The sequence below is a fragment of the Dasypus novemcinctus genome, chromosome 25, assembly GCF_030445035.2.
Source record: "Dasypus novemcinctus isolate mDasNov1 chromosome 25, mDasNov1.1.hap2, whole genome shotgun sequence".
Taxonomy (NCBI): Eukaryota; Metazoa; Chordata; class Mammalia; order Cingulata; family Dasypodidae; genus Dasypus; species Dasypus novemcinctus.
The window spans coordinates 25166079-25182032 of NC_080697.1; the positions used below are offsets into that span (position 1 = coordinate 25166079).

At 41.7% G+C, this 15954-nt stretch overlaps 1 pseudogene; it reads left to right on the forward strand.

The window, feature by feature from the left end:
• The first annotated feature begins 9899 nt into the window (after positions 1-9899).
• LOC101420559 (protein KTI12 homolog) overlaps positions 9900-15954 on the forward strand; it is an 88261-nt pseudogene continuing 82206 nt past the window's right edge.

Here is a 15954-nt window from a genome sequence, read left to right on the forward strand (position 1 = left end):
TATTTGTAGGATCAGTTCCCAGAAGTGAGTGAATGAATATGTGCATTTGTGATTTTCAAATATTGCCAGTTTTCCTTTTGTAGAGAGAATGTCCAATTGCCATAGTTTGCTCAGGACATTGTCCTAGGATAATTATTAATAACACCTTTTCCTCTTAAAACTGTCTGCTTTAGGTGATAAATTTTATGGTTGCCCCTCTCTATAGAGGTTCTGACAATTTGTACACTCTCTGCTAGCTTGGCTTTTAAATGCCATTTATAAGCAGATAACTTTCAAATTTATATTTCTTCTTTTGATATTCAGACTTTCAAACACAGCTGCCTACTTGGATATCTCACAGAAATCTCAAACCCAACATGTCCGAAATAAACTTTTGAATTCTCTCCTATCACCTAACCTGTGTAATCATCAGTAAATGACAATAAAATACAGGTATTTGTTTAAGCCAGAAAGTTAAGGTCCATGCTTGATGCATCCATTTTCTTTACTAGCTGAGTAACTGTAAGTAAGTTATTATCCTTCCAAGCCTCAGTTTCCTCCCTAGTGAAACTGGGTCATGGTGGAGCTGTGGTGATTAATGAGGTTACAAACGTGAAAGTATCACTTGGATTTTCTGGAATATATTAGTGGGGCAAAATATTAGTTCCTTCTTGTGATAGTTAAATTCATGTGTCAACTTGGCTAGGTTATGGTGTCCAGTTGTTTGGTCAGGCAAGCACTGGCCTGGTTGTTACTGTGAGGATTTTTCCTGCATTTAAATCATTAGTTAGTTGATTGTATTTACAACTGATGACATTTACAATTAACAAAGGAGATTGCCATCAGCAATGAGAGAAGGTGCATCAAATCAGTTGTAGGCCTTAAAAGGAGAACTGATGATTTCAGCAGTCAGAAACATGAGATGTGACAAAGGTGTTTATTCTGGCTTAAGAATTTATTTTTGAGAAAAGAATTACAGAGGTCTAATAGTTAAATTGCACTCAGCTAAGAATTTAGCACATCACCTTTGTTGTAAAGAATAAAATTACATGAAATCTAGGCTGTCCTGGAAAATGTAGACCATATGGTCACCATAGATATACGTGACGGGCTACACAAGAAAGCACTTTTTAGATTTGCAAATTTGCCACCTAATTTAAATCAAAACTTGAGCGATGTTAAAGAGGAAAGTCTTTCCTGTGTACTGGTATAATAATAATAATAATAATAATAATAATAATAATAATAATAATACAATACCCTGGATAGCCCCGTAAAAATTTCAAATTGCTTTTGCATAAATTATCTCATTTGATACAATCCATATGTGTAACAACTGTTGCACATGCCAAGCTAGAAATGTCAGGACCAATTAAGTTCAAATTCTCTCATACACAAGTCCCTGGCCCAGCAAGGCCTTGTTTTTCTCGCATGCATGGGCTCGGTGAACAGAAGAAGACTGACCCAGGGCTAGGGGAGGCTGGAGGTCGGGAGGACAATCCCCCTCCCACTGTCTGGGGACCTTCTCCAGTTCCAGGGCACCAGGCTGGGTTTCCAGGGACGGGCATCTGCTGTTCTACCCCGTCCCTCTATCCTACTCCCCTCAACTCTTGAAAACTGTGGTTTAGTCCCATGGCCAGGATGCCATGAATTCAAATTTGTTATGTTTTTTGAAGGTTGGGGCAAAACCAGGGGAGCATCTAGGAGGTGAGGCTGGATCAGGCGGGGAGCAGAAATAACCCACGCACTGTTGAAGCCAGAGTCAAGGGAGGGAGCCACGTGATCAGCTTCATGTTGGGGAGGCTGGAGCAGGGTTGCTTCATACAAAAAAAAAGGCAAAGGGGTAGAAGGGTGAGGGCAGGTGATCTTGGAGTGAGGCTTTGACCAAGTTAAGGGAATTAAGGGAGCCATTCCAACTGTGTCTTAGCTAAGTAGAGCAGATGGGCTGACATACTTAAAGGCATGGGGCTTTTGTAGACACAGCACAGTCCAAACATGGGTTGGAGTGGGGGTGGATGGTAGAATCTTGGTATCTACTCACTGGGCAAATATATTTTGAAGCTGGAAGGGCCTTAGAGATGTCTTGCCTCCTCCTTTCCGTTTATTCAAATACCATAGCTATGTTCATAATACCCCAATATTTATCTCAAACCAAAGCCTCTCATCTGAATGCCAGCCCTATATGTCTACCTTTGACATCGTTCCCTTGTCTCCACAAATCCTTCTCACCTCCAGGCCCTGCCATTTTTACCCCAGTATCTGGAGTCTGCCTTTCTTCCTCCATTTTCTCTAAGAGTTGACATGACAAATCATTATTGTCCCTCCTCTCTATCCCTATGGACTCCTAAGTAATCCTCCTCTTCTCATCTGATCCTTTCTTAGCTATCTCCCACAGGTTAGCTTGCCTATATTTTATTTTTTAATGTAAATTGGATCATGTCTCTTTTCCTCTCAAAAGTTTCAGTGACTTCCTATTGTACTTAGGATAAAATCCAAAATTTGTTAACATTTCTACAAAGTAATGGAAGTCTGGTACTTGCCCACTGCTCTGGCCTCATCTTATGTCATTTTTTTCTTTCATTCTACATTCTCCAGTTAGACAGGTTTACTTTATAATTCTCAAACACTGCAAGGTTTTTCTGCCTTAGGGCCTTTGCACATGTGATTTCCTCTTCCTGAAAAATTATTTCCTCCACTTTTTGTCTGGTTAACCCTGACTTTGGCTTTACTATTGAGTGAAAACATCACTTTCTCAGAGAGGCCTTGCTTAAATCTCATAATCTAAATTACATCCCTGTGTCAATTAGGGTTCTTTGATTGCAAGCACCAAAAAAACTGGTTAGCCTAGGAGGAAAGAGAATTAATTGGAACAACATGAGATCATTCAGAGATGCAAAGGGACACTAAAAAGTAAGCTCAGAAAGGAAAGAGATCAGAGATCCAGGGACCCAAATGGCAAGAACCGATAGTCCATTTGTGGCACTTTAACTGCAATGAATCAGAGCCAACCTTTCTTAACTTTGCCTCACTCTAGATAAGATTAAGGTCCAGGGAGAGAGCATCTGATTGGCCTAACTGATACTATGTGCCCATCCCTGATGCAGATGGGGAGGGACAGCAGGGAACCCTGAATAACAGCCCCAGGAAAACTATGCTCAATGAAGAGAAGTAATTTCCCTAAGGCAACAAGAGAACTCACCAGAAAAAGGGGGAATGATTGCTGGAACACAAAATCAGAGTACATGCTTTCATTGAACCATATCCACCTCCTTCATAGCCCTAGCAACAATTTGTATTTATGTTGTGTGGCAGATAAAGAGGTAAGTATTCCTTTTTCCTTTTCCTGTACATTTTTCAGTCCCTCTTGCAGTGAGGAAGAAACCATGTGGTTGATACTGACCAATGGAATGTAAGACAAATAAATGTGCCCCTTCCAACCCTGGTGTCTAAAATCTCCCACAAGATTCTGACTCTTCTCTCCACATGGCTGGGAATTAAGGACCCCAGAATGATGGCGCCATGATAGGAAAGCTTGGATCCTTGAGTCATCACTTGGAAAGAACTGTCCAGAATGTAAGGAAGAAATAAAATTTTATTGTATTAAGTTCTTGAGATTTTTTCGGTTGTTTGTTACAGCAGCTAACATGCATTACCCTGACTATTACAGACATTTATTTGAGTGGTTATTATTTAACACCCTTCTCTTCCACAAGATTATAAAGTTCACAAAGCCATGGACAGGGCTGTATTCCTGGCACCTAACATTGAGGTATTTAATAAATATTTGCTGAATAAATGAATTAATTTTTCTAGTCCAAACTTTCTTTCTCTGCTTTAAATATATATAAGTCTCTGCTTTATTCATATACTTTGCCCATATTATCTTTTCCTAGATAGTAGTAGGCTTACCACCAGGCAGTGGATTCATCAGTAAGAAGTCTTGGGCCATTCTTCAGGTCTGTCACACCAGTGTCACAGACTCCACTAGACCTTGTTTTAGCACATCATGGAAATGTAAGGAATGTGATTGAAATCTAACAGCAGGTTACCTGTGACATTGCAATTGCTTCAGTCATTTCTTTGTCTTTAAAATGCCATATAATTGCTAATGTAATTAGTAATGTATACAGAGGGGCCTTGTGCAATTACTGAGTCCTAAGATCAAGTAATTAATGTTCTGTCAACAAAACAGCAACTGTTTCATTAACAACTGCTTGGATCTGGAAACAAGCATAATCAGATGCAGACAGATCCACCTAAACATTATCAACTCAGCTGATTTTTTTTAGTCACTAAAATGTCAACCCCACAGCAGAAAAAGCAACGAAACCTTCAGACTATCTTTTTTCAGTTCAAACAAATACATAGATGGATAAATGGATAGATGGATGGATAGATAGACAGACCAAATAGAACCAAATTGCCTTGGTTTCTTCTTTATCAAAGGCAGGAAAGTCTCATTCTTAAATACCACAGAAAACTGAATATGAGGAGTCAGAAAGGACATGTGGATTTTAACTTGGGCTGAGTCTCTGTGTTTTTCCTGTGTAATCTTATAAACATCTTTTGATCTGACGGGGCTGCAATTTTCTCATCTGAAAAATGGAGCAAACGTTCTGAATTTGTCCACTGCAATGCAAGAAGGGAATGCTTAAGGAAAGGTCTATTTGAGTGTTTGCTTTGCTAATTCTGTATGATAAACAACCTCTAAATCTCAGTGTTTTTCAGCAACACACCTCTATTCTGGCAAATGTGTCTGTTCGTCAGCTGCAGTCAGACTGCAGGCTGGGTTCAAGGCTGCCTCTATGTCTTTTTTTTTTTTAAGATTTATTTATTTACTTTATCTTTATTTATCCGACTCTCCCCTAGATGGTTCTCCTCTCTCTGCTCATTGTCTGCTAGCTTTCTCCAGGAGGCACCAGAAACTGAACCCGGGACCTCCTCCCACATGAGAGGGGAGTGCCCAATGGCTGGAGCCACATCTGCTCCCCACTCTCCGAGGCAGGGGGCAGCGTCTAGCTCTTTGCCGGAGCAGCGTCTGCTCGTCTTCTTTTAGGAGACACTGGGACCGGGACCCAGGACCTCCCATGTGAGAGGCAGATGCCCAATGGTTGAACCACAGTCGCTTCCCCTTCTGTGTCTTTTGATTTTAAGGTCCTGGAAGAAGGAGCAGTAGAAAGCTGAAACATGGTCTTCTCATAGTGGATAGAAGCACAGGAGTCCAACCCTCAGGAGTGCATTTAAAACCTCTGCTTAGATACATTTTCATGTCTGCTCACATTTCATTGGCCAAACAAGTCACATGGCTTAGTGCACCAATGGTGTGGGAAGAGATACTCCTTTCACAGGGAAGGGAGAAGAGGGTGAATTTTGCTCAAAATCATACCCCAATGAGAAATCATTTTCAACATCTCAGTTTGTATCAGAAGTCATGATCTCCCTCTTTTCAGAGAAAAGTGACCAAATAGGCCAGCATCATTCTTTTTCTGGGTACCGTGATGCTTAGAAAACATGGCATGCTATTTAGAACAATGTACAGTACACTAAACTGGGAGCTCTCTTTCAGTTTTACTATTAGCTAATCATATGACCTTGGGGAAGTCATCTCATCTTTCTAGGCCTCAGTTTCTTCACTATTAAAGTATGAGATTTCAACAAGAGAATGTCCAAAGTGTCTTTAGCCTTAAACTTCTAATGTGTGGTAGGTTACCTGTTAGAATAGATACTACTTTTTGGGGTCTAGAGCAGATAGTCAATGATTACTTGTTTATTAGAGAACAGCTCAACTCAAAGGAGGCAAATGTAAAAGAGACCCTACTCTGCTGGAGAAACGTGTCATGATACCAGTGCCCTCTCTCACATCCTTTCGGATAGAATATCATTTATTGGCATGTAAACAAAGTCCCAGAGCTCATGAGATTCGAATTGCCCATGCAGGAAATAGCTTCACAGCAAATCACTTCAGAGCATCTGCTTTGAGACTTCTAATTTGGGATTCACACTTGAAACTGTATTTCTTTTCTCTTTTCCTGGGCATCGTAACTGGGGTGTGTATGACATGCTTCTTTGGATCAGAAGTCACAGGGGCATCTCAGGCGAACTCAGTTTCAGATGCTCTGGAGGAGAACAGTCTCTGCCTTGGAGATGCCTCCTGAGGTTGCCCAAAGGAAATTTCACAAACTTTAGATGGCCTATATGTTTTAAATCAGCTTACCCTACAAATACTCTTAAATTTTAGCAAAAACCCATCCAAATATTTCAATGTGATGTATTTAAAGACTAACGATGTGATGTATATAAAGACTAACTTATATTTCAGATTGAATATAATTCCAGATGGTGTCTTGTCTGGAATAAGGGATAGGGATACTGGAGGGCATGCCACAGGACTGGAAGCATCAAACTGTTACCGGGAGCAAGAACACTGTTTGCAAACTTAATTAACAAAGTGATTTTTCCCCTCTCTCCTTCTCAGAAGTAGAGAAAGGAATTACAGAACAGGACTAACGCTGGGGAAAAAAAATCTTTGAGAGTCTGTAACTTCTTTAGATGACTGTGGCTCTAAGACAGCCAGTTGCGTGCCCCTTGGGAATCATGCATCCCTGCATTTTGAACTTTTCCGTCAAAGAACTCCAATACAAAAGTGGATGTGGCTCAAGCAATTAGGCTCCCATTTACCATATAGGAGGTCCAGGGTTCAATACCCAGGGCCTCCTGGTGAAGACGAACTGGCCTGTGTGGTGAGCTGGCCCATTCGGAGTGCTGCCCCGTGCAGGAGTTCTGCTCTGCGCAGGAGTGCTGGCCCACGTGGAGAGCTGGCGCAGCAAGATGATCAACAAAAAGAAACACAGAGGAGAGATAACAAGAGACACAGCAGACCAGGGAACTGAGATGGCACAAGATAATGATCACTTTTCTCCCACTCCAGAAGGTCCCAGAATTGGTTCCCAGAGCTACCTAATGAGAATACAAGCAGGCACAGAAGAATACCAGTGAATGGACAGGGAGAGCAGACAATGGAGGGAGGGAGGAGAAGTAAATAAATGAATAAATAAAAGAAAAAGAAAAGAACTCCAATACCATTGGGTTGGAAGCATGGCCTGAAAGCCCACCATAATGCATCTTCTTTGCAATTGTGCTTGCAATCTTTAAATAGTTAAGTAAATTGTGCATTCCTCTTATTTTTAAATATTAAAATACCCCCTCCCAAAGAAAACCCCCATTCTGAATAAAGTAAAAGTTCTATGAAGTGTTGCTCTGCATACCGGCCACACACACGATTTGGAGCATCAGCCCTTGTGACTTGTAGTTTAGCAAACTCAGACTTAACCTCTCAGAATTAACGTAAAGCTGAGGACTGCGGTACTTTCTGTACTAAAGGACTTACTGAGGTTTGAATGAGACCACGAATGAGGTCGAAGCAACTAGCAAAGCACCTGGTGCTTGGAGGACAATGCCAGCGTACTCCATGCCCGTCCTAATGCCCACCACCCTCTGGCCCCACTGCCATCAGAGTATTTGTTTTCAAAGCTGGAGGGCAGTTTTGTGCTCAGCAATGTGGTGCGTTCCTGACCTTAATGGAGGATAGCTAGATTGCTTTCCAAGGAGGTCTTTGTGAACATTCAGAGCAAATGAAAGGCTCCGTACACCATTCTCTACACAACCCCTGCAAGTGTCTCCTGGATATATACACCAAGGTGCAAGCTTACTTCCACTTGGTGGGGGATTGGGCCTTCTCTTATGGGGGAAGGTGACCTCAACTCCAAACCAAGCTGCAAAGGTCATCTTCATGATGACTCTTACTGAGGATTCCAGAACAAGGATGAAAGACTCCAGCCTTTCCCCCTTACCTATACATTTCCAAACTAATTACACCTATGATGAATACTTATTTCTTCAACAGGATAAGTGAAGCACTTCTTCCTGAAATTTCAATTTTATTCTAATGAAGCATTTACTAGTACATACTTTGGGCCTAGGAAGGTGTTAGGAATGTGACAATGGATAAGCATAACATCTGCCCTCAGAGACCTCAGAAAAATCATAAGAAAACCTACGATTCTATATAGGTAAGATCAGGAGAAAGGACACAGGGAGGCACTTAACCTAGGCTTGTTCTCCCAGAGAGGGCTTCCTAGAGTAAGAGACTTTGTGTGACTTATGGTGGAGTTGGGGGGAGCAAAGGGAGAGGACTTATTTCTGAGCTCACATGAATTATAAACAATTCCATGTAGAATCCAGCAATGTCAAAGCAGAAAGGAGCCATATGCACTTTTTCTAATCCAAGCCACTGAGCGTGCAGATAGGGCAAAATGAGTTCAAGGAGATGAAGCAAGTTGGTCAAGGTCACATGATTGTTTCAGCTATAGAGCAGCAAATTTGACTTCAATGACAAGCTTCAAGTACAAAACATATCACACTGCTTGCATAAGAAACAAGCTGTTTCTTTGCCCATATGTCCTATCACACTTTTCCTCAACGTGTGCTTGTGCTTCAGAAGACAGGTTTCTGTTTGTTTATTTGTTTGTCTTGGCCATTGGGCCAAGATTTCTAACTTTCCATTGAGGGAGCAGCTACAATTTATTGACATTTTACAACTAGCTTTCATGTGTCCTTTTTACATGTTTTTTCTTACCAAAGATTTGGGATGAAAAACTATTAAGTTAAGATCCATGATTATTGAATATGTTTCCCCTGAGAATCCACACATTCCATTGCTTGCTTGATTCTATTTGATGCTGGGCAGTACGTTAAATATAAAGAGGCAATTTATTCAACAAATATCCAATAAATAATCATCTCCAAAGTTCTAGGTACAATCTAGGCCAACAAGCAACACACAATCTAACAAAGCATCAGACTATAAACATTATAATAACATACTATATATACTGTGGATTGCAATATCTGGAGACATGCACTGTAGGAGCCCAGAGGAGGGGGAACATATTAGATCTAGAAGAAATCTCATCCTGGCCAGATGGTAAACTTCATGAGAGCAGAGACAATATCTATTCTGGTCACCATTCTAGCTCCTGTCCCTGGCACAGAGGAGGAATGCAATAAGGATTTGCTAAAAATGAATGATTGAATAAATGTATTTTGCAAATAAGGAAATAGTGGCCCAAGAAAAGAGGTGATTGATTTGACCAATCTCTCATGCAGGCAAGAGACCTGAACCCAGGTCTCCAAACTCCTGATCCAACACACATGACAGTGGATCAACTACCGAAGCATTTGTCAATTTTTCCAAGAAACCCAGGCACACCGCTTCATAAGTAGGCTGGATAAACTTATAACGACACACATCCTGGCATTGGACATGGCTGACTGTATAATTAGCTTATTTCCTACCCATATGGAGCAGCTCAGCTCCTGTGCCTCAGTGGGGAATTCCTCGTATGTTGCTAGGGTCGCCTTCTGGGATTACATCTTCAGAGGTGTGCAAGAGGAGGAGTCGGCTGTGCTGATAAATGAATCAGAGAGACGAGAAAAGCTGGCAGGGGCCCTGCAGGCGAGATGGATGGGGGCTGGATCATGCTTCAGGCTGCTCTCTTCCCTCCGCCTCTTCTCCCTCTGACCTGGAGGGGACCCAATGGGGAAATAATGCCTGCTTCTCCAGGACTTATTGCTTAGTCATAAATCTCCATCTCAGGACTGGGGGGCTTGGGGGAAGGAGCTGGAGAGCGAGAAAGCAGAATGAACACTGGAGGAGGAAAGAAAAGGGAGACAAAGATGTCTGGTGAAAGTGGAAGGGCCAACGAAGACACTTTAACTCGGGTTTCATAAGTCAAGAAATATTTTACCACCTTTGCCAGACAAACCTCTGAAAATCAATAGGGCTTGAGAGTTGCCTGTATTGATCTGAAAGCCCACAATGTATTGAAATATTCATGCCTGGATGTATGTGTTCAGAGAAGATGCAGGAGGAGGGGCCTGGTACTGAGCAAGTGATCGGTAGGTAGATTTCTAAGTAAAAGCCATTCGCGTTTTCATTAAAAATAGATTAATTCTATTAGTTGGACTAAAACCTCACACTTAAAAGGAAATGCGCTTGTTTGTCAGACAAATAAGCCACTGGCAAACCTAGAAAAAACATTTATTTATTGCTATTTAATAGCAGAAGAGCCAGGGAGAGTTGATAAAATTAGCACTGTATCCCCAGGGGGGATGCAAGGGGCTGCTTTGTTTGCAAAGCCAATTTGGACACTGCCGCTTTGATCTTCACTTTGAGCATTTGAACAGGCATGTTAGTATCACTCATTTCACAGGAGAATTGGGATTCAAGTTTCTCCAACAATCTAAAAAGCAGCACATTACAAGGGGATTGTCGGCCTGTAGTCTCAGAGTCTCAATACCCTTGATACTAATTTGATGTGATGTATTTCACCAGATGTGTCTACCTGAACGATAGCTGATGCCCAGGAGACTGTGGTCCTGCCTGAGAGTATTAGGCTTGGATCTCTTCCCCCTTCGAAAGTGATTGGATGGAGGCATCCATAATTTAAAATCTGCATATAGATATGACATATGTTACAAATATTTGAGAAAATTCATGCAAGGAATTGAACAATAACAACATATGGGAAATCAGTTCCAAATAACAAGGCAGAATTAAAAATAATCTGTTACCTGTAGCTACCCTCCTCTTACACTCCAGAGCAACTGACAGAGAGGTAGTGCCAAAAGCTCTCTCTCGAACAATCCCTAAGCCTGCGGAGGCATCACTCTGCCATGCAAGCATTTGGGAGGCAGCAGTGAATGTCAGATTGGTTTAAATTCCAACAGGGCTCATCGTTTCCACATTCCTTGGGTGTAAAGGATGTTCCCAAAGTAAAAGGAGCAGGCGTGGAATTGGATGGATGGGCGTATCAGTTCACCACAACGTGACTGTGGGAAACCTGAGTGATCCTGAGCAGCTTGCTCCCACTATGTCCAGCACGTGCCATAGGACTTTTAGGGGCCGATGAAATTCAATTAAACCCAAACGTTTTTTAAACATCTCCATTGTAGCCAGCCCTGGCTTCCAGAATCAGTATTTCAGAGAGGTGGTGAGGCTGGCTCAGCTCAGTAATCCCTTCCCACTGCTTCAGTGTACTTTGGCTCTCTGATTTTCACAGTATCACTGTCATACGGCAACACAGGAGTAGAAGGCAATAAGAGCTTCTGGGAAGGCCTGTTCTGATGGAAGAAATCAAAAGTCTGCCAGAAAGTCAAGGATGGCTCTAATTCTGCTGTTTCTTTCAGTGAATACAACCATCCATCATTGCTGCATCACCTTCATACAGTATTTACAAAGTGCTTTATAATCCCCTCCTTGTTATTCCTCCCAGGGCATGTTAGCATTTTTATTGTTATTCCCATTTAATAGATGAAGGAACAGCAGCACGGAGACCCATTCCCAGGGTCTCACAGGAAGAGTCAGGATTAAGTTAAGATCCCCAAATCCCTATTCCATTGCTAAACTAATGCACCGTTCCCTCTCCACTTCCCAATATACAGAAGAGCCAGGATGGCCCTATTACCTAGATATTTCCTCTTTTCCCAGTGAGATCCTGCAGTGGTTGTTAGAAATTACCAAGATGCTCCTAGAGCACATTCTCAGTGATGGCCTTGCAGAGTGTCCGTGATCTGTGCCCAAGGGGCTGGAAGGTTATAGCATGTCCTCTTAATCTCTTCACCTCTTCCATTGCAGTTAGGTTGAAGGCCATTGGCCCATTCCCCAGAAGTTTGGGAGAATGGGGGAAGAAAATGCTCTGAGTCAAATGACTGAGTTTTGCATCTTGTGCCTAACAAGAGTTGTGGAGATGGAGAGGCTTGAATGAAAGCACCATTTTTGACTGTTACTACAGGTTCCTGACTTGTCCCATCTTCCAATTCATCTCCTCTGTTACTGATTCAGTAGTTATACACAGGTCCAGTTATTTTACGGACATATCACTGGGCAACGGATCTACACTACTTCTAAGTGGGGTTTTTAACCTGGGCCCAAGAATAATGGGCTCCAGAGGGTTACAACTCTCCATGAAATTGCATGTAAAATGTAAAAGGGTAGGTATGGGTATGTGTAATTGCATTTTCCATCTAGAGAAAAGGACTGCACCTTCCATTATAGCCTGCATCCCAGAAAAGGTTAAGAATTGCTTATATACAGTCTAAGACCAAACTATCACAACAGCTGGGCCTTGTCTTAGTTTCCTAGGGCTACTACAACAAAATCTGGCATAAATTTAATGTAATAAATTAAAACAGTGGAAATTTATCCCCTCACAGTTCTGGAGGCTTGAAATCAAGGTAAGGAGGGCCACTACCCATTGGCAGTCCATGGAGAAGAATTTGTTCCATTCCTCTCTCTTGACTTTGGGTGGTGGCCATGAGGCCCTGGCATTCCTTGGGTTGTAGCGCCTCTCAAGCTTGGTCTTCATCGTCACACAGCTATCTTCTCTCACTTTGTCCATCTATGTTTCCTCTCCCCTACCTAGATTAAGGACCCACCCCCACTTCAGCATGACCTCATTTTAACTCCCCCAATTCCATCTGTAATGATCCTATTTCCAACTAAGGACATATTCTGAGGTTCTGGAGATTAGGACTTCAACATATCTTTGTGAGTTGGGAGGTCAGGCAATGCAACCCATAGCAGGGCCCCTCAAGACTCTGCCTTCCCTTCTCTAGTCTCATATCTCATTCTTAGGCTCCTGCTGTTCACTTTCTGGAATAAACCATAAGCCCTCCAGGACAATGTATAGCTGCTCCTCCAGCCTAGAATGCCCTTCCCATCCTGATTTCTTCTCAGAGAAGTGGTTCCAGCATCCCCTCCTATGTCCACCCTGTAATCCCAAGGATTTTTTGTTTTCCACTATGGCAGCATTTGTCACATCATGTTGTAATTGCTTGGTTTTTTGACTGTATCTCCACAGAAGAATGAGCTTTAAGGAGGTGGAGATCTCATCTCCTTTTTTTGTTTGTTTGTTTGGTTTCTGAATCACTAGCAATTAGCATGAGTCCAAAAATAGTAGATGTTCAGCATATACAATAAAACTCTACAATTACACAGTAAGTGGTGTCCAAATAGTTCAATTGTGTTAAGTGTAGGATTGCTCTAGTTCAAGGTTAATGGAATGACCAGTGGGCTCTGCACATCTGACCAGCTTGAAATTCTGGAGGCGTTCCAGGGATCTGGCTATGCAATCCAAACGCTTTCTGGTCCTGGCTGTGGTTTGGTGCCACCTGATGGTAGCTGTTCACTCTGGTTTAATAATTGGTGGAGTAATTCCACAACTGCAGAACTAGGGGTTCTAGGACAGAGGCAGTGAGCCTAAGAATCTCCCAGGGAGCTGGTATCTGTTTAAGTTGCAACCGTGGATAATTCGGGCTGTGAGAACAGATGTGGGCACCCACCCTCCACTCCCAACATGGGCTGCTTACCATTTCCAGCGCCATCTCATCCTTCCTCCCACGTCATCCATCCAGGTGCTCTCCTGGGAAGACGAGAACTACCTTAAGTTAAACCATAGACTATAGTTAATAGTACAATTATAATTACAAAATGATGCTTTCATTGATTGTAAAAAATGCATTACACCAAAGCAAAGTGTTAATAACAGAGTGTTATATGGAAATCCTGTATTTTATGCCTGCTCTGTAAACCCACAAATTCTCTAATTAAAAAAAGAAGAAGATAAGAATTTTAGCCTCCATTTGAGACAGCGGACTTGGCAGAGGACAGGAATTAATCACCATTCCCATTATAGCTAAATGTGTACGTGTTATGGAGTTGTTTTACTCTGTTTTCAGAAAGCATAAAGGATCAGTGGAAGCAATATCATTTCAAGCCTCATTTTCCTAGGCCACCTGCCCCTGGGTGAGAACATACAAGGGCTGGGGAGCCATCTCTTTAGTCCTTAATTTGGATCATCCCCACCCAGTTCTCCGTGGTATCACTTAGACCCTGACCCAACCCAGAGGGCTGTACACTCTCCATGACGCCAGCTCAGAACAGCCAACCTCATACATCATGTCTCGTTCCAAAATCTGCAGGGTTCTGACTTCTAAAGATTCTTAAAGCAAGGATGACACAGATGTCGAGAAATTATTCATCTATTTACTTATTTATCCACTTTGTGTACCATATCAAGTACTTTATACATATGAGCTCACATAATCTACAACAAAAGCCCTGTGGTTTAATGATTATTATATCCATTTCACAAATGATAAAACAGAGGCTCAGAATCACTAAATAGCTTGTCCTGTGTCAAGGGTTGATGGTTAGGATTTGCATTTAGATTGGGCTGATCCCAAAGTCCAGGTTCTTGCCACTGTGGAGGCAGTAGAGCAGAAAGATGAAGACAGCACTCTGGAGTTAGGCTGTGTGGGATTAAACAGAGTCCACCACTCACTTGCTGTGTGATGGTCGGTATATTTCTTAACTGCTTGGAGACTGTTTCCTGAGTAAAATTGGAAAAATAATAGTACCTACCTCAAAGTCCTTCAGGAAGATTGTGTGTGTCTACATATGATATATATATATATATATACATACATGTATGAGGGTGTGGGTGTAACTTAGAACACCTTGTAAGGGTTTAGTAAAGAGTAGCCACTATGGTCATTGTTTCAAATGACTATAATTTTGGTGACCATATTTTCTAAACAAAAATTTGGAAAAATGGTCCAACAATTAAAAAGTGAAGTTAGGGGTTGGACTGGGTTGTATAGCTCAGAAAGTTGAGCCTTTCATGACCCCAGAAAGTGGTAACCATACCTCGATCTTAGAGACTTTGATTGGCATTTTTCTTCCACTTGTGACATATTTCAGTATATTCACTTTTTAAACCACAGCAAAGCATTAAGATAATAATTTGAAGAGGTTTTTTCTCCCCTACAATAACCTCTAAATCCCTTTCCTGATCAGTATGCTGGTAGACACAGCTATTTAATATGTATTTCCTTCTCATTTTTCCTCCCAGTGCTTAGCCCACCATACTCTGATTATTCGGTGTTTTCATTAAGAACATTTTCCATTTGCTAGCTCAAAAAATAACTTCTCAATGTAGACGGCATTGTTTTCTGCAGAGAGGACAAGTCTTTCCATTTACAACCAATCACAAGGCCAGATTCAAGCAAGAATGAACTTCCAAGCCACTTCCCTCAAACCTAAATAGCAAGATCAAAGCTGGGAATAGTGACAGCCTCCTGCCCACTCCTGTCCAGGGATCTTTACAGTGTCTTACTGGCAAACATCCTATATTTCGGTTTTACTCCTCTCATGCTCTATTTCAAGCAAAATCATTCTAGCTGCATAATTAATGTCTCTTGAAAATCTTGCAGGAAAAACATTAGGGACTGGTCTGAGAAAGCACGTGTGTGATGATTGGTTTAAGATGCATGCTTTTGATGTAGGTTTGTTTAATAAACCTTTATTAAGAACCAACAATAAGCCGTGTACTAGAATAGATGATGAGTAAGGTGTGGTCCTGCCATTGAGAAGCTCTGATTGAGAAGTCTGGAGAATAAATAGTTATATTTAATGTCCCATGGCAGGTCTTGCATGAGAAGTACAAACTGAAAGCTGCAAGAGACAAAGTCAAGAGCTTCTCAGTACACTTGAGGAAGGATGATGGCTTCTCAGAAGAGACAGTCTTCACTGAGCTGACTGAAAAGCATAAGCAGAAGTTTACTATGGTGGATGTAGGAACAATGTAAAGGAGAGGGTGAAGGGAGGGGTGGAAAAAAGTCAATGTGGAAGGGAAACTTATTATACTAAGCAGACTGTAGAATAACCTATATTTAGGTGGACAAGACAGGCGGTGGATTCTTTGGATTCTATGGCAATTCTAATACTGAAACATGCCAGAAAACACCAAGGATCATTTCTTTAAAGGAGAGAGATGGATTAGATTAGTGTTGCTCCTTGTAAGTTCTACACAGACACTTCTGAATGGGAAAATATTTTTGCAGATCCATAGTTTT